The sequence below is a fragment of the Rhinopithecus bieti genome, unplaced genomic scaffold, assembly GCF_001698545.2.
Source record: "Rhinopithecus bieti isolate Rb0 unplaced genomic scaffold, ASM169854v2 scaffold_5026, whole genome shotgun sequence".
NCBI lineage: Eukaryota > Metazoa > Chordata > Mammalia > Primates > Cercopithecidae > Rhinopithecus > Rhinopithecus bieti.
The window spans coordinates 506,879-532,209 of NW_016804667.1; the positions used below are offsets into that span (position 1 = coordinate 506,879).

Here is a 25,331-nt window from a genome sequence, read left to right on the forward strand (position 1 = left end):
CTTCATTTCAACGTTGGTGAATCTGACAATTATGTGTCTTGGGGTTGCTCTTCTCGAGGAGTATCTTTGTGGTGTTCTCTGTGTTTCCTGAATTTGAATGTTGGCCTGTCTTGCTAGGTTGGGGAAGTTCTCCTGGATAATATCCTGAAGAATGTTTTCCAACTTGGTTCCATTCTCCCCGTCACTTTCAGGTATACCAATTGGATGTAGATTTGGTCTCTTCACTTAGTCCCATATTTCTTGGAGGCTTTGTTCATTTCTTTTTACTCTTTTTCCTCTAAACTTCTCTTCTTGCTTCATTTCATTCATTTGATCTTCAATCACTGATACTCTTTCTTCCACTTGATCAAATCGGCTACTGAAGCTTGTGCATTTGTCACATAGTTCTCATGCCATGGGTTTCAGCTCCATCAGGTCATTTATGGTCTTCTCTACACTGTTTATAGCCATCTGTCTAATCTTTTCTCAAGGTTTTTTGCTTCTTTGCAATGGGTTCGAACATCCTACTTTAACTTGGGGAAGTTTGTTATTACCGATCTTCTGAAGCCTTCTTCTCTCAACTCGTCAAAGTCATTCTCCATCCAGCTTTGTTCTGTTGCTAACGAGGAGCTGCATTCCTCTAGAGGAGAAGACGTGCTCTGATTTTTAGAATTTTCAGCTCTTCCTCTCTGGTTTCTCCCCATCTTTGTGGTTTTATCTACCTTTGATCTTTGATGATGGTGATGTACAGATGGGGTTTTGGTGTGGATGTCCTTTCTGTTTGTTAGTTTTCCTTCTAACAGTCAGGACCCTTAGCTGCAGGTCTGTTGGAGTTTGCTGGAGGTCCACTCCAGACCCTGTTTTCCTGGGTATCACCAGCAGAGGCTGCAGAAGAGCAAATATTGCAGAACTGTAAATGTTGCTGCCTGACGCTTCCTCTGGAAGCTTTGTCTCAGAGGGGCATCTGGCTGCATGAAGTGTCAATTGGCCCCTACTTGGAGGTGTCTCCCAGTTAGGCTACTTGGGGGTCAGGGACCCACTTGAGGAGGCAGTCTGTCCATTCTCAGATCTCAAACTCCATGCTGGGAGAACCACTACTCTCTTCAAAGCTGTCAGACAGGGACGTTTAAGTCTGCAGAAATTTCTGCTGCCTTTTGTTCAGCTGTGCCCTGCCCCGAGAGGTGGAGTCTACAGAAGCAGGCAGGCCTCCTTGAGCTGCGGTGGGCTCCACCCAGCTTGAGCTTCCCAGCCGCTTTGTTTATCTACTCAAGCCTCAACAATGGTGGACACCCCTCCCCCAGCCTTGCTGCCACCTTGCAGTTTGATCTCAGATTGCTGTGCTCGCAGTGTACGAGGCTCTGTGGGCATGGGACTATCCAAGCTAGGCACAGGATATAATCTCCTGGTGTGCCGTTTGCTAAGACCATTGGAAATGCGCATATTAGGGTGGAGGTATCCCGATTTTCCAGGTACTATCTGTCATGGCTTCCCTTGGCTAGGAAAGGGGATTCCCTGACCCCTTGTGCTTCCCCGGTGAGACAATGCCCCGCCCTGCTTCAGCTCACACTCCGTGGGCTGCACCCACTGTCTGACAAGCCCCAGTGAGATGAACCCGGTACCTCAGTTGGAAATGCGGAAATCACCCATCTGCATTGCTCATGCTGGGAGCTGTAGATTGGAGCTGTTCTTATTCGGCCATCTTGGCACCCCCAGCTAGCAAGCATTTTCTATAAAGGGCCAGATAGTAAATATTTTTTGTTTTATTGGTCATATGGTCTCTGTTACAACTGTCATTACTCTTTCTACTACTCACCTCTGTCGTTGTAGCCCAGAAGTAGTCATAAGTGTGCTGTATTCCAATGAAACTTTATTTACAAAAACAGGCATTGGGTAGTTTGCCCTGCAGGCTGTACTTTGCTAACTTCTTATGGAGAATCTTACAAAATTATAACTGCCTTCTGTTGAGCATCTACACATGTTATGTAATGTTATAGGCACATTGGATTGTTTTTTAGCTAATTCTTATGACAAAGAGGAAGCCAAGGCTCAGGAGACTTTAAAGTTGCAGAGTCATTCCTAGAACATAAATTTATCTCCACAGTGATGTTATACTTATTCTTATTCTGAAGTAGAATGGTCTACAAGTTTAAGAACTTTGCTTTCTATATTCTAAAAGAACTTGGTTATAAAGTTGAGCTACCTTGATCTTTCTGAAATCATTTCATTTCAGATAGTGGCCAAAGAAAACTCTGACAATTTAAATTGGGGGCAACTGACTAATGACCTCCAGGCCACCAGAATTTCCCTCAGCTGTTTGCACTGTTGAGATCACAGACATCCTTGAAACCTGCCATAGTACATCAGTTGACTGGAAGATCTCTCTTCTTTGACTTTTTTGAGGGGCTATGTTGGTCACTCTAGGTAAGATCTTGGAAGAAACCTTAGCGGCATTCTAAACTTCTCTTTCCAAAATTCAGAACCAGAGGCCAGCAGTACCTCAGGTCTTTGGAAAGGATAGTGGGCAAAGATAAAGATCTTTGATGCTAAAACGTTAATGAGCAAGTTGTCCAGTTTAGCTGTCATCCTATCTTCACCATCTTAGTCGCTGGAAACAAACTTAATTTATGTAGAGATTACATTCAACTCTGCCTTACATGAACAAGATGACTGATTTCTATAATCACAATATTTTATGTTATCTCTAAAGTTTTCAAAGGTGAAGAAATATTAGGTTTAGTAAAAATGTAAGAAAGTGAATATTAGGAGCATATAGTTAATAAATGGTCTAGTATTTGTATTTTAGAAAGTTAAAACACATTTTCCTGTTGGGTTTTTGGAGTAAAGTAAGATGATCTACATTGTTGCTGTATCCAGGCCTTTACAGTTGTAAGAAATGTTTGGAGGCTTAGTTGAGAGAAAAAGAATATATTTGAAAAAATGCATTTATCCTTCCTCATGAAAGTTGGTAGTGCCGAAACTGCAAACCTAGGACTGGGAAGGCTGTTGAAATTAGGGAAAACATTAATCACATGGCATGTCAGTGTGTGTACGAAAGTGCTTCAGAAAAACAGAACCAGTAAGATGTAGGTATCTTCAGAGACAGAGTGAGTGAGTGAGAGATTTACTATAAAAAACTGGCTTACTTGATTGTGGAGTCTGAGAAACCCAGACCAGGGAGAGCTCATGGTATAGTTCCAGCTGGAGTCTGAAGGCCTGAGAACCAAGAGAGCCAATAGTGTAAGTTCCAGTCTGTGTACAAGTCTGAAGGCAGGAGAAACCAGTGTCCTAGTTTGAAGATAGGTAGAGAGAAAGAATTCCTTCTTACTCAGTCTTTTTATTCTATTCAGGCCTTCAATGGGTTGCCCGATGCCCATCCACATTGGAGAGACCAATCTGCTTTACTCTACTGATTCAAAAGTTAATCTCATCTAGAAATATCCTTGGAGACATACCCAGAAACAATGTTTAATCAAGTATCTGGGTCCCCATGGCCCAGTCAAGTTGATACATAAAATTAACTTTCTGTGTGTGTGTATGTGTGTGTGTGTGTATGTGTGTGTGTGTATGTGTGTGTGTGTGTGTGTGTGTATGTGAGAGAGAGAGAAAGAGAGAGAGAGAGAGGATTGAGGGAAGAAGAGAGAGAATGTGGGTAGAGATAAGAAAAACTCCACAGCCTAACCCCTCCTTCTCCTCCTTTTTAAAAAGATTTTAATTCCCTTTTTTATTTTCCAAAGACTTATCTGATTATCTATTTATAATGAATAATTACTGATTGGGTGTCTATTATGTGCTAGGCATGATGCTACCACTGGGGATAAAATAATGAGTTAGACACATTGTCTTCAAGGAGGTTACTGTCTAGTAGGGGAGATAAGCAAATATATCATTTAAATACTGTGTACTAAATGCTGAAACATGAGCAAGTATTAAATGCTAAGAGAATTCATAGGAAAGACATCTAATGCTACTTTGAGAGTCAGAAAAGACTTCCTGGAGGAGATAAAATTTAAGCTAAGTAATGAAGAAGAGGGGCTTAATCAGACAAAAAGCCAGGAAAATCTATTCAAGGCAGAGGAAACATCATGGATGAGAGATGAGGATGGAGGCTTGTTCCGAACTTTCCCCATTCCATCTACACGATTCAACTGATTTCAGCATTTTTTAACATCAGGCATTTTAAAAGAAAAGCCTTTATATTGGGTGCCATGAACTAAAAGGAAAAGATGTGGCCTTAATGGTCCATTCAAAAATTTAATAACAAGAAAGTAATATTGCTTACAGATGGCACATTCTCTTCATCAGAATAAATGTGGCTGGCAGTGAGTAAAGTAATAATGGTCCTTCTTGGCTATGTTGGGTCAATTTTTGGTTACCAGTTCTAACAGAGGAAGTCATTGAGTTTAGTCGGATTCAAATCTTTTTTCCCTGCTTTACTGAGGTATAATTGACAAATAAAAATTGTATATATTTTAGATATACAACATGATGCTTTGATATATGTTTACATTGTGGAATGATTATTACAATCAAGGTAGTTTACATATTCATTACCTTACATAGTAACCATCAAATCTTTATATGAATAAGGAAGAAAGGAACTCTGGCAGTTCCACTAAGGTTCAGCTCTCTTAAAGTGCTCCTTCTAGGCCATAGCACCCAGTTTATCCTTTGCTCCCAAGTCCTTTATGTTAGAAGTGGGACTAATCTCTTGTTTTCTCCTTCTCTTCCACCCTCTTTCCCCCTCAGGTGAAACAGTCACAAATGGAATTTCAAGAAACATTCTATGTAAGTCCTGACTTTGAAATACTTTGTCATCCTAAGAAGCTTGGACTTTATCCTGAGGTCAAAGAAATGACAAATCAGATCATTCCAGCTGCAGTATGGAGAATAGAGTGAAGTGGGGTAACACTGGTGTAGTGGCACAACTTAAGCATATACGTAAGAGAGGATAATGACCTGAACTAGGGTTAAAGTAGTGGGAATGGAGATAAATAGATAGTTGGAGAGAAATTAAGAGGATAGAATGACTAGGACTTGGCAATTGACTGGATATGGTGGGCCTGGTGAATGAGAGGCAGGAGTCAAGATTGATGGTCAGGTTTCTGACTTGGGCAGTGGGTACATAGTGATGTTTGTATAAAGATTGAGAAAGTGAAAGGAAAGTGAGTGTCAAGCAGTTTGAAGCAGCAGTCAGCTGCTAGGCTGGCTCACCACACTTCTGTAGATTCGGTTGAGAAGGAAGCAATGGGCTTAGATAGATTTAGACAGTTTATTACTCAAAGCAAAATAGGCAGCATGATCTTCATGCTTTTATGAATTCCCCAAGTCCCATGATACAGAGTGAGGCCCAGATAGATGCTGTGTACACAGTGGACCTGTGTCCTCCCAATCTTGTAAGAGGCTACTTGCAAACTTGCCCAAAATCATTATCCTGGAAGATGACACTATCTTTGTTATGCTGGCCAGGAAACAAATGTACTCTCTAACCCAGAAGCATATCCTGTCTTTACTCAGAGACAAATAAAAACACCATGGACAATTACCTCTCAACAGTAAGAGAATGCTTTCCGTTTTGGACATAATGAATTTGAAATGCCCATGATATCTAAATAAAGATATTCAGTAGATAATAATCTATTTTTAAGGAATATTTGGTATAGTGTTTATAGAAATGAGATAATAAAACAATAAAATATATAAACTTTGGATATGTTAATAACATGATAGTTGCTTGTAAGATAGTTACAACAGGTGGTTACTGTGTTGCCTAATTAAACATCATGATAGCATCTTAATATGTGTAAGATTTATAATTTTATTCATCACAAACTGAATTCACCTAGGCTTAGTCCTCTGCTGCTTATGAGGTTTGATGATCTGCTAATAATCTCAGAAAATGAGAGAGTTGTGTGGTGGCAGTATATTTATAACACACTATGGAACTGGCCTTATAACTGTGACTTTTGCCTGCTTTTAGTCTAGACCAGCCCTCTTCAATAGAAATAAGATAAATGCAAGCCTCAAATATGAGCCACATACATAATTTAAAAATTTCCTAGTAGCCACATTAAAAAACCTTAAAAGAAGCAGTGAAATTAATTTTTGTAATATACTTTTTAACCCAGTTTATCAAAATACTGTTTCAACATGTAATCAACATAAAATTATTAGTCAGATATTTTACATTTTTTTCACACTAAATCTTTGAAATCCAGTGTGTATCTTACATTTACGGCTTATCTCAATTTGGACTTGACAGATTGCAAGTGCTCAATAGCTATGTGTAGCTATCGACCACTATATTGGACAGTGCAGTTCTAGACCTCAAGAACAAGAAGTTATATTTTATCACGTATGATGAATATAGTTTTTCTTTGTATGTTAGAGGACTAAATACTGTAGTATGCTTTTTATCTTAAACAGTTGAATACCAAGAATAGCTAACATTATAATGAAGAAATAAATGGCCAGTGAATTTACATGGTATTTAATTTTTTTTTGGAGATCAAGAGTTTCACTTAAAATCAACTAGATATTACTGTCTCTAAAATAGGCGTCTTGGAAGGTAAATTAGGCCTGTAGGTTGTATCATTAGGTCCTTGAGTGTAAACCACTCCAGGATTTCACTAAGTGGACCAGGTAACCATGAAATTTAAAGTATAGTTAATGTTCATCCTTTACGTTTGGGAATACATTACATGTTGGTAGAATTTGTTCCATTATTTTATACAGTGAGGTGCCTCATCATTTTGTGGTTTGTGAACATTTACTTATTTACTATGTTGACAAGTGTATTGGCTTTGCAATACAGAAGCATGAAGCATCTCAAAAACCTAAAAGATTTCTGTTAAGTAATTTAATGAAAAACAGACATTGAGGGCAAAAGTCAGCTATCCTATGTGCCCTCAATACAGCAGTTGGAAATAATATACTTTTGAATGTCTGAAATATGTTAGTGGTTTTAGAAAAAGACTAGGTAAGTCATTTGAGAAACTTAAGAAGACCTACTAAGACACTGGCAATACATGGTAATAACTTTCTGAGTTTGCTTTGGGTAAACTCGGTAAGTCATGGAACTTGCTATGCATTTTAGTGAGGATACCTTTAATCCTAATTGATGAAATGCAGTCACTTTGAATTGTATGTTGAGGGAATGTTCTCAGGGAAAAGTGAGTTTCTGTGCTGAATGACTGAGTTAAAGCACTTGACTAGTTGTAAAGGCTGTGGGTATCTCTTTGATGTTGATTATTATCTGTGATTGTTGAGGGTTTTCTGTTTGTTTTTTAAAACACTTTGGAAAAGCAAATGGTGAGTGTTAAAATTTAAACAGATTTTCTTTTAGAGAATGTTCCATAGGAAAAGACAAATAGTTCTGCTTTATCCTTGTTCGTTGATGCTTTTATTTGATTTCATATTTATTGATACTAACAGCTTTAAACATTAGATTAATTCTATAACAAAGTGATACAGAATTGGGTGTGCTGTGGGGAATAGTATTGAATAAGGAAGACAGAAGCAGTAGGGTAGGTAGCATCTACTTTGTTTTCATGACCCAGAAGGACTATGTGTATACCATTTGGCATTTTATGGAGTTTGTCAATCCACTATGGTAAAACAATCCAACAAGGGCTAATGCCATGTTTGTGACTTAACCATTGATGGGTTAAACCAATTATCTTACTTTAGAATGAAACCTTGGGAATGAAGGGGTTATCATCAAAGGAGCTTTACTATAATAAAGTAGTCAGAGAAGGCCTCCCTGAGAAGAGGATTATAGTACTATGACTTGAAGGAAATGGGGGAGCAAGCCCTGATGGGGCCTCAGGAGGGACATTCCAGGTAGAGGGTATGGTGGGCGCCAAGCCCTACTGCAGGAGCATACCCAGTAGTTTGCAGGAACAGTATGGTGACCAAGTGGTCATAGAAACAAAGGGGCTACTATCATTTATTGTCTTCTCTATTTTCTAGGTACTATTTATACAAACTTGACTTGAAATGAGGCAAATAGGGGGAAAAGTGTTATAGTGGAGCAATCTATTTTAAACTTTTAAAAGCATTGCTTGGAAATAAATCAGGAAACACATAAAGTGATAGTACAGCTCCAATTATGATGGAACATGTCAGAAAACCATGGGGGTCAGATCCAAGGGCTTCTCACTGGCCAAACTCAGACAATTTGAGTTTCAAAATAATGAGAATAATAGATTTCAATCCATCAAATAAAAGTAAAAAAACCATGAATTCACACTTAAACAAATAAGGGAGTAGGATACTAACTGATAAAGGTAGGAGGAATGATAATGTTAGAAAATCACCATTTTGCAACCACTATAACCATTAAACAGATTATCAGTGGATGCTAAACCAGTGGATGAGAATCTGATGAAGACCAGCATATTTACAAGGTTTTAAAAAGCATCTACCTATAAATTTCTTTTTTAATTGCAAAGCATAAAATAGGTTTTAATTACAAAGAACTTTATAGTGGAGTAACCAGGTAGATACCACCTTGACAACTTAAGTAATCAGAGTTAACATTGCCAATAATTGGACAAACCAACATCACATACTTCCTGGTGTGATTCACTGAGAAGAACACAACATCATTTATATAATATTGCTGTCAAAATTATGTAACCTAAATCTAATTATAAAAAAAATTAGACAAGCCCAAATTGAGGGATTTTTACAAAGGAAATTGCATGTACTATTTACAAAGGTCAATGTTGTGAAAGACAAGGAAAGGATGATTCTGGACCAGAAAAACAAAAATTGCCATACAGCACATTTTGGGGACAATTGGAAAAATTCAAATAAGTTCTACATATTACATTAGATAATAGCATTATATCAATATTAAATTTCCTGATTTTGATTATTGTATTTGACCCTGTAAGTGAGTATCTTTTTTCTTGGGAAAGGCACACAGAACTGCTTACAGGTAATGAAACATGGTATCTGCAATTTACTCTCAAACAATTTAGAGAAAAAAGTTATAAGAGAGAAGAGAAGGGGAAAGGGAAGGGCAAGAAAGAATGATATAGCAGTTGTGTCAAAATGTTAACAATGTGGGTCAAACACATACAGGAGTTCTTTATATGATGCCTGAAACTTTTCTGTAAGTTTAAAATTATTTGAAAATAGAAAGTTGGAAACAATGTGATAGTGGGCTGGATGAATTGGGCCAGGAACTCTCCTTCTGTTTGGTGCCCCTCTTCGTCCGTTTTCTTTTAAGAAGGACGCTGGGGCACCCCTGAAAATAATTTGAAGATCATTGCACTAAACTGATCATCCCTTCCAGCAACAAAAAAAGGCAAAAGCCAATAGTTTTATAGGTAATAAGAAAGGACACGCTAATATTTCATTAGCTGTAAGACGAGACTACTTGTCCTTTTAATTTTAAATATTGCTAATGTGCAGATATTATTGGTAAATATTGATAGACACTAAAAAAAGAGCATATGGGAAAAAAAGAGCATATGGAAAAAAATAAGGCAAAGTCTATACTTGGCCTGAGGGCTCTGGGAATTGTGAGGGAGTCTGCGTGTGGGTCATTAGGAAGATTTTTAAGTAGCGGCAATAAATTTTACTTTTGGTAAAAGTAAATCCATGCAACTGAAATGAGGCATGGGAAGGAGTGAAGTGTGGAAACTCTGATCAACATAATTTAAGTTTATAATCATAGTAAGGATGGCTCCTCTCACTAAATGACAAGGTCATAGTGACCTTTAAAAGCTAGAGAACAAATGAGAAATGATTCAGAGTAGACAAGGAAGCAGTCAAAAGTATTGAGCAATGTCAAAAGCATCCTACTTCAGGCCACTTGAACACTTGTACTGAGTCAGTACCATCTATTTACAGTCATGTGCTACATAATGTCATAGGTTTGTATATAAGTCCATCCTATGATGTTCACATAATGATGAAATCGCCTAACAATGCATTTCTCAGAACATATCCCTGTTGTTAAGCAATGTATGACTGTACTTGGAGATAGCATTCATTACGTCAAAAGAGAGGAACCCTGCCTGAGCCAGGTATCATTCCTTTGTTTCTTAGAGTTAACAATATAATCCCCAGTCAGTATAGTACTTTGAGAAGAACATAATTTGAAGGTCTAGAAAACAATGTGTAACTACTGGAATTATGGAATTATCATAGGCATGTAATTAGCATATAGATTGTTTTAGGTTGACTATAAGGGAATTCTAATTTCCTTAAAGGAAAAAACCCAACAAAGGAGAAGAAAATAAATTATCTTTTGACCTAATTCATGTGCTAAATACTAAAACTTTATATCTCACTAAGAGATAAGATACAACAAAAGTGGGGAAATTAGTCTATAAGATATGAGGGAACTTTGTTTTCAAAACTGCTACAATATATCAGAAATTATAAGGGGTGGTCATGGCATAGGTGAAACATGAAAATACACTTTATTAAAAGTCGAATAATGCATATATCAAAATGAACAAGAAAAGCAGTAATGCTCACAATGTACCAGTGATCTCATGTACAAAACCTGTGGTTTCTTGGCTATTTGGAAAATAATAAAATGAAAAATGACTTTTAATGGACAAATGTGATATACTATTATAAAATGAGCCTTTCTTTTCTTTTCTTTTTTTTTTTTTGAGACGGAGTCTCGCTCTGTCGCCCAGGCTGGAGTGCAGTGGCCGGATCTCAGCTCACTGCAAGCTCCGCCTCCCGGGTTTACGCCATTCTCCTGCCTCAGCCTCCCGAGTAGCTAGGACTACAGGCGCCCGCCACCTCGCCCGGCTAGCTTTTGTATTTTTTTAGTAGAGACGGGGTTTCACCGTGTTAGCCAGGATGGTCTCGATCTCCTGACCTCGTGATCGGCCCGTCTCGGCCTCCCAAAGTGCTGGGATTACAGGCTTGAGCCACCGCGCCCGGCCGAGCCTTTCTTAAAGATTAGGAAAAAATAGAAATTACACAAAAAGATACGAGAAAATCTGTAATTTAAACCTTTGTGGGCATGGTATGAGAGCAGGTAGTACCAAATTAAGGAGGAAAACAATGCTGACAAAAGAAGCTGTAATTGTAGGCAGCATACAGGCAGGGTGCTTTGTGAAGTTCTGCCAGGGAACAGCTATGAAGCATCAGCAGTAGTTGGAATGAAGAATTAGGGGAATGGATAGTTTAATGACCATTTAAAATAGTTACTTTACTTTCTAAGATACGATAAGAAGGGTGACCAAACCCAATGCTCCAGAACACAAGTGGTTGGCTAAAGGAATCAGGAAGAAGCGTTTGTTGTTCTAGTTGGTGTAGCCTTGCTCAGCTACTTAGGTACCGTCTGTGTGTTCCTTTCCTAGCACCAGGTATTATCTACTGCTGTCTGCAGAATTCAGATATGGAGGGCTCAGTGGTGTCCCCTGGTCTTTGGACCATTCTGTATTTTAATGATCATGGTAAGTGCTTGGAAAATATGCAGCAAATACAGAGATGTTGGTGTTTCAGTAGAATTAATGACCATGTCTGTTTTTTGACTGGAGGGCTCAGTGGTGTCCCCTGGTCTTTGGACCACTCTGTATTTTAATGATTGTAGTAAGTACTTGGAAAATATGCAGCAAATACAGAGATGTTGGTGTTTCAGTAGAATTAATGACCGTGTCTGTTTTTTGACTGGTGTTTTCATTGAAATCATCAGGTCTAGTTATGATTTCCTAGTCAAATTTTACTAAAAGAATTGACTATAACATCTGACATTTTTTATTCTTATAATGGACTAGGTCTTAAACACTGAACCACAGTTCTGCCCAATGAAAAGCACAGGTGTTCTAACAAGAAATAATAATAAATAAGATGTGGTATTTTTATTTTGTCAAGTAGTATACTCGCATATAGTGCATGCAGGGATTCAGAATACGAGATTGCTTTAACAGCAATCAAATTTTGGTAGAATTTACTTGATTTTAACATCTTCCTTTTAGGCTGGTAATTTAAAGAAGATCAGAAAAATTACTCATTCTGGGAACAAAGACTTTTGAAAGCTGTCAGCTTACTGACAGTTATGATGAGCGTTTATTTCAGGCTTATAAAACATATTAATCAAACTCATTTACAGTGTGAGGTCCAAAGAGGGTTATTTTATTTTTGAGAGATACTTTAAGTAAGTGAAGAGCACTGGTAACATATACTTCATTGATACAAAGAAAAATGTGTTTTCATCTTCAAAATGAGTAAATACTTTTCTTGGGTTTACAGAATGAAGCATACTGCAGGATTCTGTTTATTACAAGACTATTTGCAAAAGACCTATGCACACCATTCATTGTACCTTGAAAAACACTTGATAATATGGGTTGCATTTGCAAACTTCAATGTATGACATGGAAATCTGGCAAGCTGCCTGGCATCTACTTAAAGGATTGTCATTCTGGGAAAAATAAATTTCTCTAACTAGACAAAAGTCAATGTTTTCATGTTTTACTGCAATCAAACTGATAGAGCTGACAATTTAATGTCTCAACACTTAAAATATCTGTGGATAATCAGTTACCTCAATCAATCATAAACACAAATCCGTCTATTTTCAAAGCTTGTGTCTGTGACTAAGATATAAAACAGTTTGGTGAGACCCATCCCCCACAACACCTCATCATCTCCCCCCACCATCATCTCAGTAGTCCTGATTTGTCTTTAGCTATGCAGATATTTATACACATTATGCATCTGAAAATAACTTTTAACAACTCAAGTGTGATCAAATTTAGAAAGTTTTCTTTCACTGTCCTGTTTTATTTAATTTTTATGGGTAGTTTATAGCCTGTATGCCTGTCAGAAAAATGTGTAACTGTGCTGGCATTCCAGCTGAAGACATCATTACAAGTGAAAAAATGCTCAAGGCTTTTTCAAAGTGGGTGCTGAAACATACATTTCCCTTCTCTGACTCCAGGGGATGCTGGTAGCTACCCCAAACAGAGGTATTTTGCGGTCAAATGGTATAGTGCTGGCCCTTTAGGATTTCCTGGCAGGCACACTGGATGGCTCATTTCTGGACACTCGATGATGATGATGATGATGATGATGATGTTGATGATGATGGTGATGATGATGATAAAGCAAGGGAGGCAGTGACAACACAAAAAGGTGCCTGAGGAATTGGATTCCAGGTAGGTCTAGATTTGGCAGAACTGACAGGTTCAGTTCACTAAGCTTTGGTATTGATAATGATGGGAAACTTAAGACAGTTTTAGAAATCTGTTTCTATTAAGATATGCCATGGCATTTCTGCAACATGAGAACAAGTTTACTGGGGCACACCATCCTTTCAGCATAATAAGAATTGATGTCAGAATTTTACATTCCTAACAGATAATTACTCTGAATACTGAATAAGCCAAATTTCTTGTTTGGAGTATTTTTTGATATATTTTTAATGTAATGGTGTATATGTGTGTATATGTATATATCGACACACACATTCACCACCAATGCCTCCTTTTTGTTTCTTTGATTATTTGGAGCTTTGCAATCAAACTAAGCAGTTTTAGAACCCTTGGGGCAGCATCTTTTAGTTCCCCGTCAGGCAGCGTTGCAAAACAATCAATCTTGCTCTCACTCTCACTTGGCGGAAGTGCCACGACACGAAGAGTGCAGTGCTTTGCTCTTGCCATGAAGCCTGGGTGACAAAAGTTTTTACAAGAAGCTGACTGTATTTGGGGTTATGAATATGCAATGACTCTCATTAGTATTGAAGCACCAGAGCAGGGGCTGACATCCCCCGCCACTCTGAGTTGCTGCAGAATCGGCTAATGAATTGTCTCGCTCCCTCACTCACACAGTCTGCTGTTGTGGCTCCTGAGTTCCAAGGGGAGTTGCCCATTTTAAGAAGACCATTGACTGCAAAAATTAATTGTCAAGGACTCTCTTGATTTCGTGAAACAATGTTTAGACAGTGCTTAGATTGTCAAAACAGAAAAGCACTAAACTCTGTATAAGATAATATCATGAATAGAAAAATTTAGAGAGAGACACAAGAAGGTATATATTATGTACTTGTATTCATCAGTGTGTACAGATATATGCTTCCATCCTGGATCATTGTACAATATGTGTGACTGTATATAGATGAAACCAAGTCACAGAAACCTGACATTCTGTTGGTTTTTCTATTATCCTTCTAAATGGAACAAAAAGAGATGATAGAAAATTCCCAGAATGAATAGGGTTGAAACACAAAGATATTCCATCAATTCTTTACCATATTCTTTCTTTTGTATTCTTGGGTCTCTGCCAAACATTTTGCAGCTCATACACATACCATCTTTCATGAATATGTTACTGATAAGGATATGTTTATAGCCACTGATTAAGATATCTGAGCTGATTTGCAGTGTGTAAGAAGATGCAAAAGAGCTCAGAAACCATTTAGAATGTCCCCTTTCAATAGAATAAATTAAATGTGTTTTTCCACATCCCTCCTCCCTTGAAATTTCCTTTCAACTAGAAGAGCACTTCTGTGACTTGCTGCAGATTGTAAAGGATGGATTGAATTGAAATTGATAATATATGCTAAAAGGTAAGGGATATTTTGTAAGCTGTGCAAATATGGCAGTGAACAAAGAGTTAAACTCTTATATTAGGATGCTTGTTTCGGTGGTCATTTGTTTAATCTGCAATGGAAACCCATCCCTTGCAAGGAAGTAGATATTTGTTATTTTATAGAGTTTTAGAGGTTACTGTTATTATAATTGCTGTATCTGTTTGACCCATCACTGGAAACAAGAAAAAAATAAAGTAAAAGAACCATGTAAATATAAGAGTACCAAGAATGAGTATAGCATAAAAATAAATGCAGCTCTGACAAAAGTGGCTCAAGTATCATACATCAAACACTTGTTACCTCTGCCGCCTTTAGTGACTGCACATGACTAAGAACAAATCAGTGATAAAATCTTAAGAAAGATGAAACCAGTCTGGGCCGTTGCAAAGACCATTAGTCATTCTACAAAGCCATAATATTATTTGTTCAAGTAATCTTTGGCTTCCTATTTAATGGACATAATATGTACTCCATTCCTAGTTCAAAGCCACAAAAGGAATTTTAAAAAATTGGATACGTCTTAGAGAGGACCAGTCAGACCTGATCACAAAACAAGCTACTAAATTATTCAGTTTTATTACTAAATTTGCATTCTAGCTGTACTTCAATGCAAGTATAGGGTTTAAAATTTTTACTGTTTTAAAAGTAATCAGAAATAATCAGAAATGAAGTACCTATACAGAAATGAAGTACCTATACAATCACAAGCATTTCCTGATTTTTCTGATGCCATTTCCCTACATATCCAAACATTTTCTATTACAAGACAAAAGTCTACCTGGGTACATCAGGATAAACTAACTCTTATGGAGCACACTTGCATTTTAAAATACAAGAGTGGAAACAGATCCACTGGAACAATTATGGCTAAGCACAACCCATTCAGGTTTGATAGAAATATTAATATCTGTTACTATGAATAAGATAATCACATTACAAGTGAAAATAGTTTTAATTGAAATATGGTAGTTTTGATTTGGCACTGTAATTAGCATCTGTATTTAAAACTTTGTGACTGCTGTGAACATTATTTATGGAAGGTTTATATTATAATTTGGTGCTTGTTGCTTTTATCAAATATTGGTGTCTAATGAAATAAAATGCAAAGAACTTGGGCTTCTCAGATTTTTATGAGTGATTTCTGACAATCATTTGCTGTACCTCCTTTTCTACACACAACCATAATACAATTGTAAGAGCAGGTGAAACAATATATTACATTGCTTCTATTTATATTATCTTAAGCTGTCTTACTACAAACCTGAAATAGAATTTGGATACTTAACAAGAGAAAAGCAAATATGCATATGGATTTAGGCAATTATTTGATTTCTCATTCTATACTGTATAGCATCCATAACCATATTTAGTATTTTGATGTAGTTTATGAAGTGGACCCAGAATTGGAGTACCCTATAGCAGACAAAGTGCTGGAAGTCACAGACACATTCATCCTCCCTCGCTCCCTCTCCCCCGACCTCTCTCTCTCTTTTTCTCTGTCTTTCACATACACATGTATGCTCTCACAATGGGGAGGGAAAAGAATGAAGAAGAGTTCAGCCTTTGATGAACTTACCTAGAATTTTGCCATTAGAAACTATTTTAATTTAAAAACATACATGTAAATTTTGTCCTTTATAGTTTAGTATTTTTTAAATTTACATGTGAATGTGGGGCACCATAGTCATTTCAGTCTTTAGGATCTTTAGAGGTCTTGGTCTGAACTTGGACAGACCAAAGAATTTACTGTCAGCAAGTGCTATTTATACATTTCCTTGTCAGCCATGAATTAACAATTATTGAGTACAAATCTGGGTGCTGAGGGTAGGGAGAGGTGGACTAGGAAAATACAGAAAACAGAATCTTGGATACCAGGAAGTTTACAATGTAGCTGGGGTGAAAAGATCATGGGTAACAGTGGAGTCTCATTTACAGGGCTAGATGTGAACAGTAGATTGATTTAGTGCTCCCAAAATGCAGAAGTGTTTCAGGGTTGTCACTGAGATGTGAGAACAGCCTCAGGAGGGACAAGTATAGGGACTTCTCATAGGAGTTCCTGCTTGGATTTTGGAAAATTAAACATTTTAGTAAAACTTGGCTTTACTTTGAAACGATATAAGTGTGTCTAAAACTCATTTTATTTTGATTTCAGTGGCAACATTTCCTTTAGAAGTGATATAATTTACAGTTTATAATTGTGTGTTTTGTAGTGTTCTTTAAATTTTTCTCATTTAAAAAAATTGTATCCTTAGGTAGGGAGGAAAAAATTTGTTTACTACAATTACAGCTGCCCCTTTTAAATGAAGGACAAGGGCAAAGGATTATACATGAAAAAGATCAGAGTAACATTTAAATAACTCCGTTTCTTCCTTAACTAACTCTTCAGTAGTCTTGCCTAGGTATACTTATAAATGGTGATTCCATATCAATGCCCAGAAAAATTATGCAAGTATGGGCATATTGATGCCCAGCAAAAATTATGCAAGTCCCAGAGTCCTAAATTATGCAGTTCCCAAGTCCTGTATTACCAGAAATGGTCATTATATGCCCTAGGTGGGGAGCTGTTTATTACTTGGTAGGGTCTCTGAAAACTGATGTAACTGTTTAATTACTAGCCACAAGTCCAGCTCTCAGTAAAACTGCGAAGTTGTTTATCTGCCACTCTTTACTTTGACACTCTTCTTCCTTTTACCTTTTTCCCACTCTCCTCAGATGGCAATAAAAGGGCTTGCGGTTACCCCCTGCCAGAGGCATTTGCTTTTTAAACAGGAGACTTTGTGATTTGATATAAGTGTTGGGTGTATGGCAGGTACTGTGCTAGCTGCTTTACATGGGTTACTGCAACACAGATAATTGTATGGATGAAAAAAGTAGTGCAGAGACATGCACAAGATGAATTGTCAGTATCACACAGGTAGTTAGGTTTTGAGTCCTAGTAATATTTTTGACTCCAGAACCTATGTTGTTTATATTACATCAAAACATGTTCAGACCTTGAATAAATTATGCTGGAAGTTCAGGCTTTGTGCCAGTCCCACAGGAAAAAATGCTTTTGGCTAGGAGCATTGCCCTGCCTGGTGCTCTTCAAATGAGATGAGGTGGGCCGGGTGTGGTGGCTGACGCCTGTAATTCCAGCACTTCCGGAGGTCAAGGTGGAAGGGTCACTTGAGATCAGGAGTTTGAGACCAGCCTGGCCAACATGGTGAAACCCCGTGTCTACTAAAAATACAAAAATTAGCCAGGCATGGTGATATGTGCGTGTAATCCCAGCTACTTGGGAGGCTGAGGCACAAGCATACCTTGAACCCGGGAGGCAGAGGTTGCAGTGAACCAAGATGGCACCACTGCATTCCAGCCTGGATGACAGAGTGAGATTCTATAAAAAAAAAAAAAAAAAAAATAGGTGAGATGGATCTAATTAGTTCTGCTAACTCATGAGGCCAATTTTGTATTTGCACCTGAAATCTGTTTTAATGTAGGCATATTCCAGGGAGACTTTAATCTTTGTTTTAAATTAATTTAATTTAATTTCTTGAACGTATATTGAATGCCTATTCTTTGCCAGACATTGTGCTAGATGCTGGTGGTACAAAGACAGTCTATTTAAGGAGAAAGACTGTATAAGATGTTATAAATAACTATAATACAATTCACTAAATGATATAATAGAGGCAATGCAAGGGATCATGGGAACATATGAGGGAATAATTAATTATGCCTTGAGGGAAGGTGTCAGGGAATGCTATATTTGATCAGAGCCTTGAAGGACAAGCAATAAGGATTTTCCAGAAGGACAGGAGGAAGTTGAGAGTTCATTTTAAGTGATGGGAACAGCAGGAGCGTGTGTGTGAATATGCCTGGCATATTTGGTGGATGGGAAGGGTTGTTTGATTTTAAAAACAGTCACCAATTTCCCTTTCCTGCTTCTAACTCCTGGCAAAGTGACATTGCAGATCCATCCATTAAGGGGTGGAGTCTCTTTCTCCATACTGAATCTGGGTTGATCATATGACTTGCTTTGACCAGTGGATTATTAGCAAACAGCGCAGAGACTCATGCACTGGGGCTTCTGCACTTGGAACCCTGTGACCGTATTGTCAGTGAGCCCAGGTTACTGTGCTGCAGGATGAGTGGTCACCCAGAAAAGAACTGAGGCTCTTGCCAACAGTCATCGAACTGCTAAACATGCGAGTGAGATCATCTAGTTACCAGCTGATCCACCATTTGATCACAAACACATGGGAGAGTCCAGGGGAAATCAGTTGTCAGCCCAGATTTCCCCTGATCTCTCTGGGGTGTCAGCTCATACAGAATTAACTGCCCAGCCCATTCACAGACTTATGAACTAAATAAAATGTTGTTTTAGCTAGTAAATTTGGGGTGTTTTGTTTTTCAGCAAAGCTGATACACAGAACTTACATGTAGAGTACAGGAAATGTAGGAGAGGGAGAAGGTAAAAATGAAGAGAATGTTAAGGAGTTTAAGATATCTGATACCATATTAAGGAGTTTAGACCTACTTTCTAGTACCAAGCTTCCCAACGTCGTTGATTCATGTACTGCTTTTATCTTTTTTAAAACATCTCACACTACCTGAATAGATTAATTTTTCTTTAAATTGCCTGAGTTTTATACTGAAATTTATTTTTAAAGCAAACTTGACACCCAGTTTGATGTGTTAATTCTGTTTTTTGAAACATATTAAAATATGAATATTTAAGAAGTTGGTCTGTTTGCTGTCAGAAATCATCTTGTATATTATGAGGAGTGCATTTAAGGATTTCCTGCTTTAATCAGTACGAATCAGAAGCACGTGGAGAATAATTTGAAGTGCAGAGGCTGCTGGTAGAGGGGAGTGAGGAGGCTAATGCAGAGGTCCAAGCGGAATATAGTAAATGGTAGGTAGATACACTTGAAATTTGTTCTTGAGGAAGAAGAGAAAGGACCTGGTGACAGATTTAATCTATGTGGGGTGAGAATGGGAAGTGTGAAGGAGAAGGAGTGTAAATATGACTAGTTACCTTGGATCATATAGTAAATACTAATACTATTAAGAAAAAGGAGAGAAAATATAAATTATATAATTTATGATTTAATTTGATATAAATTATAAAATATATATTAGAAAATATAATGTACTTGTAGAGTTTGTGATGGTAGGTCATTTGAAAACAGGTGTGCTAGGCATTTGGACATGTGGGTCTGGGCTTAAAATACTATTTTTGAAATCATCAGTGTGTAGTTGGCACATAGTTGAAGTCATGAGAGTAGATGATATCATCTAGAGAAAGTATTTGGTACAAAGATCTCCAGCTTTTTTTTTTTTCATCCCCAGACTCTTAAGAGAAATAACTTACTCCAGCTAGAAATAGTGAGGGGTTCACATATGTAATGATTCTCAAATGGGAGTGGAGGGGATCTGTGCAGTGTGAAAAATATGTCCCCCAGGGGTGATTTTGCTATACTGCTGCTCTCTCCTTGTGGGTTTAATGAAATGAAGACCGTGGAAGAGGAATTAGTAAAGATGTGAGCCACAGTGCTAAATTTTGCAGAGAAATCTAGTAGTATTAAGATTATTATTTAACCAATGCTGACTCATGAAAGTATAGTACTTGGCATATAATAGGAGAACAGTAAAGGTTTGAGTGAATGATTTATGTAGAACTGTTTTGTATTTGAAACACTCCACAAGCCTTCAGTATTAAAATTAGACAAGATTTGTAATTGTACTACTTTGGACTTGGAAATCAGTGTGGATTTTTAAAATTTTCTCTGTCCATGGTCAGTAGCTTACAACAGTGCCTACTTGGGCATCATAATCCTGATCTCAGTGCAAAGCAATGTTTGAGCCTGTATTCAGGAAATAATGCTGGGGTAAGGCTGTTGACTGATGTCTGTTTTATGGCCACTCCACGTGTGGGCCTCCTGCCTCTGCCACCTATGGTTCCCAGAGGCAAGTTACTTGCCTTATGCTGATTTGAATTGAGAGAATGAATAGACTTTACTGGCAGAACTGGAATGCCATCAGCCCATCTAGTTGTTGGGTAATTTTATGCTCACACTAGCAGCTTCTTTTTATTATTATTATTATTATTATTATTATTATTATTATTAAAATGAAAGGATTTCTACCTGATTTTGCCAGCAGCTAAGGAGAAGCCCCAGATCAGGACAGCAGAGTTTTCTCAGATGTGATGTGGTGCCCCTTGCATCCTGCTCAGAGAATTCTCAGCACCACAGGTTTGTTTGACATCTGGCATTCACAATTCCTGTGAGAGTGGCTTCCCCCTAAATGTGCCCTGAAAGCATTCCTGCTGTGCCCCTTCTGTCCAAGTATAAACACATCATAAGAAATGAACAAGTAAAGACCCAGCTTTTCCGGAAGGAATGAAGGAACCCCTCACCCAGCTGGCCCGGGTTTTGATGTCCAGCTTCAGGAAATTTTGCCAGCCGCTGGGGTAGGGGCTGTTGTCTTGACCACTTGGCACCTTAGTCCCTTTCCCATTCTAAACTCCCCAGGTGCTGTCCACAGCCTCTGTTCTAAGTCATCCAGCTGAGGAAAATTGTTCCATGACTTTTGAAATGTGAAAGAAGGGTTGTCTTGCATTATAGATTAACCAAAGTGCAACTGAATTAGTTATTTACAGTTGTAAATGTGGTGCTGTGTTTACTGAGGTAGGGGACATGTTTAAAAATAGTTGAAGCAGTCTAAAGCTAGACCTATAGAGAAAAAGATTCCTTTCCATTTGTTTTAATATGAAGAAACAAATATTAAAAATGATAAAATGGATATATAACAAGGAAGTTGACACCAAAATAAAAGGAAAAGCAAAGCCTTTTCCCTTTCCCCTGGCTACTGTCTTTCCAATTCCATTTTTTGCTCCAGCCTAATGAATGTATTGTAAGTAAAACCTGCATGCTGTCTTTGCTCTCTGCCTTCCTACTACTGCAAATATCAGCTCAGCCACTCTTTCAGATCCACTTCAAGGAAACACCGACTTGAAAACTCTCCCCCGTGGTTTTGTCTGAACTGGCTGCCATTCTGCAGCACACACCAGATCCAATTGCTGGAGTCGGGAACCGAGAGGTGAGCAAGAGCAAGCACTTAGCTGAGTGAGTCAGGCGGGCCTGCGTGAAAGGATGTAGGTGAGCCAGAAGCTAATGGGAAAAATAGGGGGTCGTTGCTAATTTTGATGTGGGGAAATCTGAAAGGCTCTTCTGCATGTCAGAGCATTTGAATATTTGGCAAACAGCTGGCTGGGCTCTGGGAGAGCGCCTCTTGATTCGCCTTGTCAGATGTTCAAAGATAAAATGAGGCAGCATGCACGCCAGCACATAGCTCATAGCCTTGCAGTCAGTTTTGAATTTAGATTTGAATTGTGATATCAATGTCATGGTGGCACATGCTTTGAGAAAGTACTTACAGAGAATAATTGAAAGATTCAGTGTGAAGCTTCTGAAAGCCATAATTTAAAGTTCCAGAAGCCTCCATATTACTCTCACCATTAAAATTTAAAGTGACAGAAGCCCAATTATGTATGGTTATTTTCTTAAATAAAATCATATTTCTACCCCAAGTGAAAGATTCATTGCTGCCCACTAATCTATGTCAGGAGAACTAATCTCAGCGGCGTCCAGTGTCAGCCAAGATGGTTAGCTTTATGCTGGGGACAATGGAGCGGCCCTGGGGGAAGCAGAGCTGGAAGGCCTCCGCGGAGGAGCTTGACTTGCAGGAGGCTGATTTGCATGATAATCACCATCATGGATCCTCCCTGGTGCCAGCCTCCACACTTAACCAAATGCAGTATAACTTTCATAGCAGCTGAGAAGCCTGAGTAGGGGCTGTAGCACACATTTTGCAAAGCCTGGATGACGTCAAAAACTGCTAGTGAAGAGGGGGCAGCTGGTTGTAAAGCTAAACCACACCGAAGAATGCAGACTTGGAACATAACCTTAAAACCTGATAAAGGATATAACTTTGGGGACTGTTGAAAAATACGAAGCTTTTCCCTCTTTTTTTTTTTTTTTTTTTTTAACTTAGAGGAAAGAGGAATCTGTTTACCAGAAGAAGCCTTTTCTTACTGGAACTTCTGAAGCCGTTGAAACCATGGCATGAAAATAGATCAGTGGAAATACAGAAACATTTCCAGTGCAGACATTTCAGTCTCTATCAGTTAGAAGTATGGAGCCAGACTTGTAGACTAGGAATCTTCCCACCAATACTTGGTCTGTTTGATTTTACTTTATACTGCATTGTGATTTGGGGCATATGGTAGAATGGTAGCCAGAATTGCAATGAAAAATTGCACAGAGCCAGTCAAGTTTAAATCACTCAAAGTTTCTTACGAAAAACTTTATTCCTTAGGGCTCCCAGGGACAAAGGAGTATGTAAATCAACTGATGTTATGAAGCATGATTTTGGATAATATGGAGAGTATGTACATATCAATACTAATCTAAGCAGTCTTAGAAATAATAAATCACATATTTCTTGTAATTTTCCCAGTTTGATAAAACATTTACAAGTAGGTCTTGGTTCTGCCGAGTTTTGTCATGACTGTAGCACAGCCAGCTCTTTGGCAGTCTGCAAGTTTATTTTTTGTTTTCTGGATTTAGCTTTGGATCTATCCTTCTTTTTACAGAATTGGTCCTGCGATAAGAACTCAACTTCTCTTCCTTCCCTTTTGTTCATGTCTCAGTAAGATGTGGCCACATTCACTTATGTCCATGATTCCATCACTATGTTTAGACTCTCCCTGTAAATTATTTTCTCTCTTCCATTTTCCACCTTTGACATTTTGTTGGCCTCTTCCTTTAAAAAATCATTTTTTAAATTCCCTGCTCCCAGCCTCCGTTCTTTCAATTCTTCTTGTCTTGTCTACTCTGTAGTCTCTGCCTTTTCACCATTCACTCTTTAACCCTTTGCAGTCTGGATTCAGCCACCCCAGATGTGCTGAAACTACCTTCTCAGACAAAGACAATACTCCTACTTGACAGACCCTCTTTCTCACTCTACTCTATAGGGGAGTGACTTACCTAATTGGTAAATGTGGGTTGAATAAGTAGGCTAGCTCAGCTTACTGCCATGCTCATTCTATCTGGAGAAGGGCCTGCCTATCAAGAGCACACATTTTCCCAAAGGCTGGGGGCTCACCCCAGCTTTTGCTGTCCTGGCCTGCCAAGATGACATAATTATTATTATTATTTTTTAGGGAGTCTCATTCTGTTGCCCAGGCTGGAGTGCAGTGGTGCAATCTCGGCTCACTACAACCTCCACCTCTTTGGTTCAAGTGATCCGTGCCTCTGCCTTCGGAATAGCAGGGATTATGGGTGTGCACCACCATGCCTGGCTAATTTTCATATTTTTGGTAGAGACGGGGTTTCACCTGTTGGTCAGGCTGGTCTCGAACTCATGATCTCAAGTGATCCACTCACTTCTGCCTCCCAAATTGCTGGGATTACAGGCATGAGCCACCATGCCCAGCCCCAAGATGATATAATTCTATAGCTTAGCCATGTATGTTTTGGATTTCAGACTAAGCTACCTCCTCAACCTTGGCTTCAATCAGTAATAAAGGTTATATTCTGGTCCCTCATCTGTTTTTATTTTTGTATTATTTCTTTATTTGCTCAGAATCTAGGAAAGGAAAGGGGTGTCAATTTTGCAGAATCCTTTAGAAACCTCAGCACATATATGCACAAGTAAAAACTTAAAGTTCTATCTTTCCAAACTCACTTTCCAGAAGTGACCACTATTAATGTATATCCTTTCTGATTTTTCTATGCATATGCACATATATATTTATATAAGTATATAATAGAAACCTTTTTAAAGGTAGAGTCTAGCTGTGTTCCCTAGGCTGGAGTGCAGTGGTTATTCACAGGCACTGTCTTCACACACTATAGCTTCAAACTCCTGGGCTCAAGCGATTCTCTTGACTTAGCCTCCTAAGTAACTGGGACTGCAGGTGCATGCCACTGTGCCCAGCAATAGAAATGTTTTTACCTGAATATCACATAGCAGAAATATACATAACTACATATTTATACTTACAACTCTCTAAGATATATTTTTTCATATAATTTCTCTTTGTACACATATGTTTCTGTATATACACAGTTGTATTTTTTCCAAATATGGTATCACTCTATACATTTTGTCCATCATCCTTTTTTCACTGAACATAGCTTCATTCCAGTAAATAGAGGCATACTATGTTATTTTTAATGGCTGTGCAGTGTTCCCAAGTGTGGATGGTCCGTAATTAATCATCCTTCAACTGTTGGCCATTTAGATCACTTCACACTTTTGCTATTGCAAATAACACTGTAGTAAACATGGTAATGTTTTTGTTTTTGTGAACTTGTGCGGCTATTACTGTAAGATAGATTCGGAGAAGTAGTATTTCTAGGTATTTGATTAATAATGAGGAACTCATAGGTTGGGAAGGATTCTGAGAGTGCTCAGTTTATCCAGCACATCCAGGAAGATTTTTTTCTTGCTATGACATTGAATAGTCCAGAGAGTGAAACTCCATATTATTTTTCAGTAATGCTTTCCAGTGACTTGAAATCAAAATTGATTATAAAAGAAATGGTAGCAATTATGATGCTGTGGCCAAGGGAGTTGGAAGTGAAAGTGAAAGGCTGAATCCTAACGTAATACTGTGCTGAGCCTGGTGGACAAACCAATCAGGTAACACAGATAAGGGGTTAGCAAATTATGGGAGTCCCAGATATTTGGATAAATTTACATTCATATAGTAGGGAAGTTTATTTATTTA

At 38.1% G+C, this 25,331-nt stretch overlaps 1 protein-coding gene across 19 annotated transcripts in view; it reads left to right on the forward strand.

The window, feature by feature from the left end:
• Positions 1-25,331, forward strand: part of LOC108528181 (uncharacterized) — a 172,121-nt gene that overhangs the window by 138,428 nt on the left and 8,362 nt on the right. For 8 of the 19 annotated variants that reach the window (XR_001885052.1, XR_001885050.1, XR_001885054.1 and 5 more), the window contains 3 exons: positions 4,726-4,764; positions 20,693-20,787; positions 21,524-21,634. The gene's annotated coding sequence lies outside the window, so the exon portion shown is untranslated. Of the gene's footprint in view, positions 1-2,213; positions 2,401-4,725; positions 4,765-11,315; positions 11,412-12,207; positions 12,428-20,692; positions 20,788-21,523; positions 21,635-25,331 lie in introns of those variants that run through there. The other 11 variants (XR_001885057.1, XR_001885061.1, XM_017869863.1 and 8 more) reach the window with 8 other exon arrangements.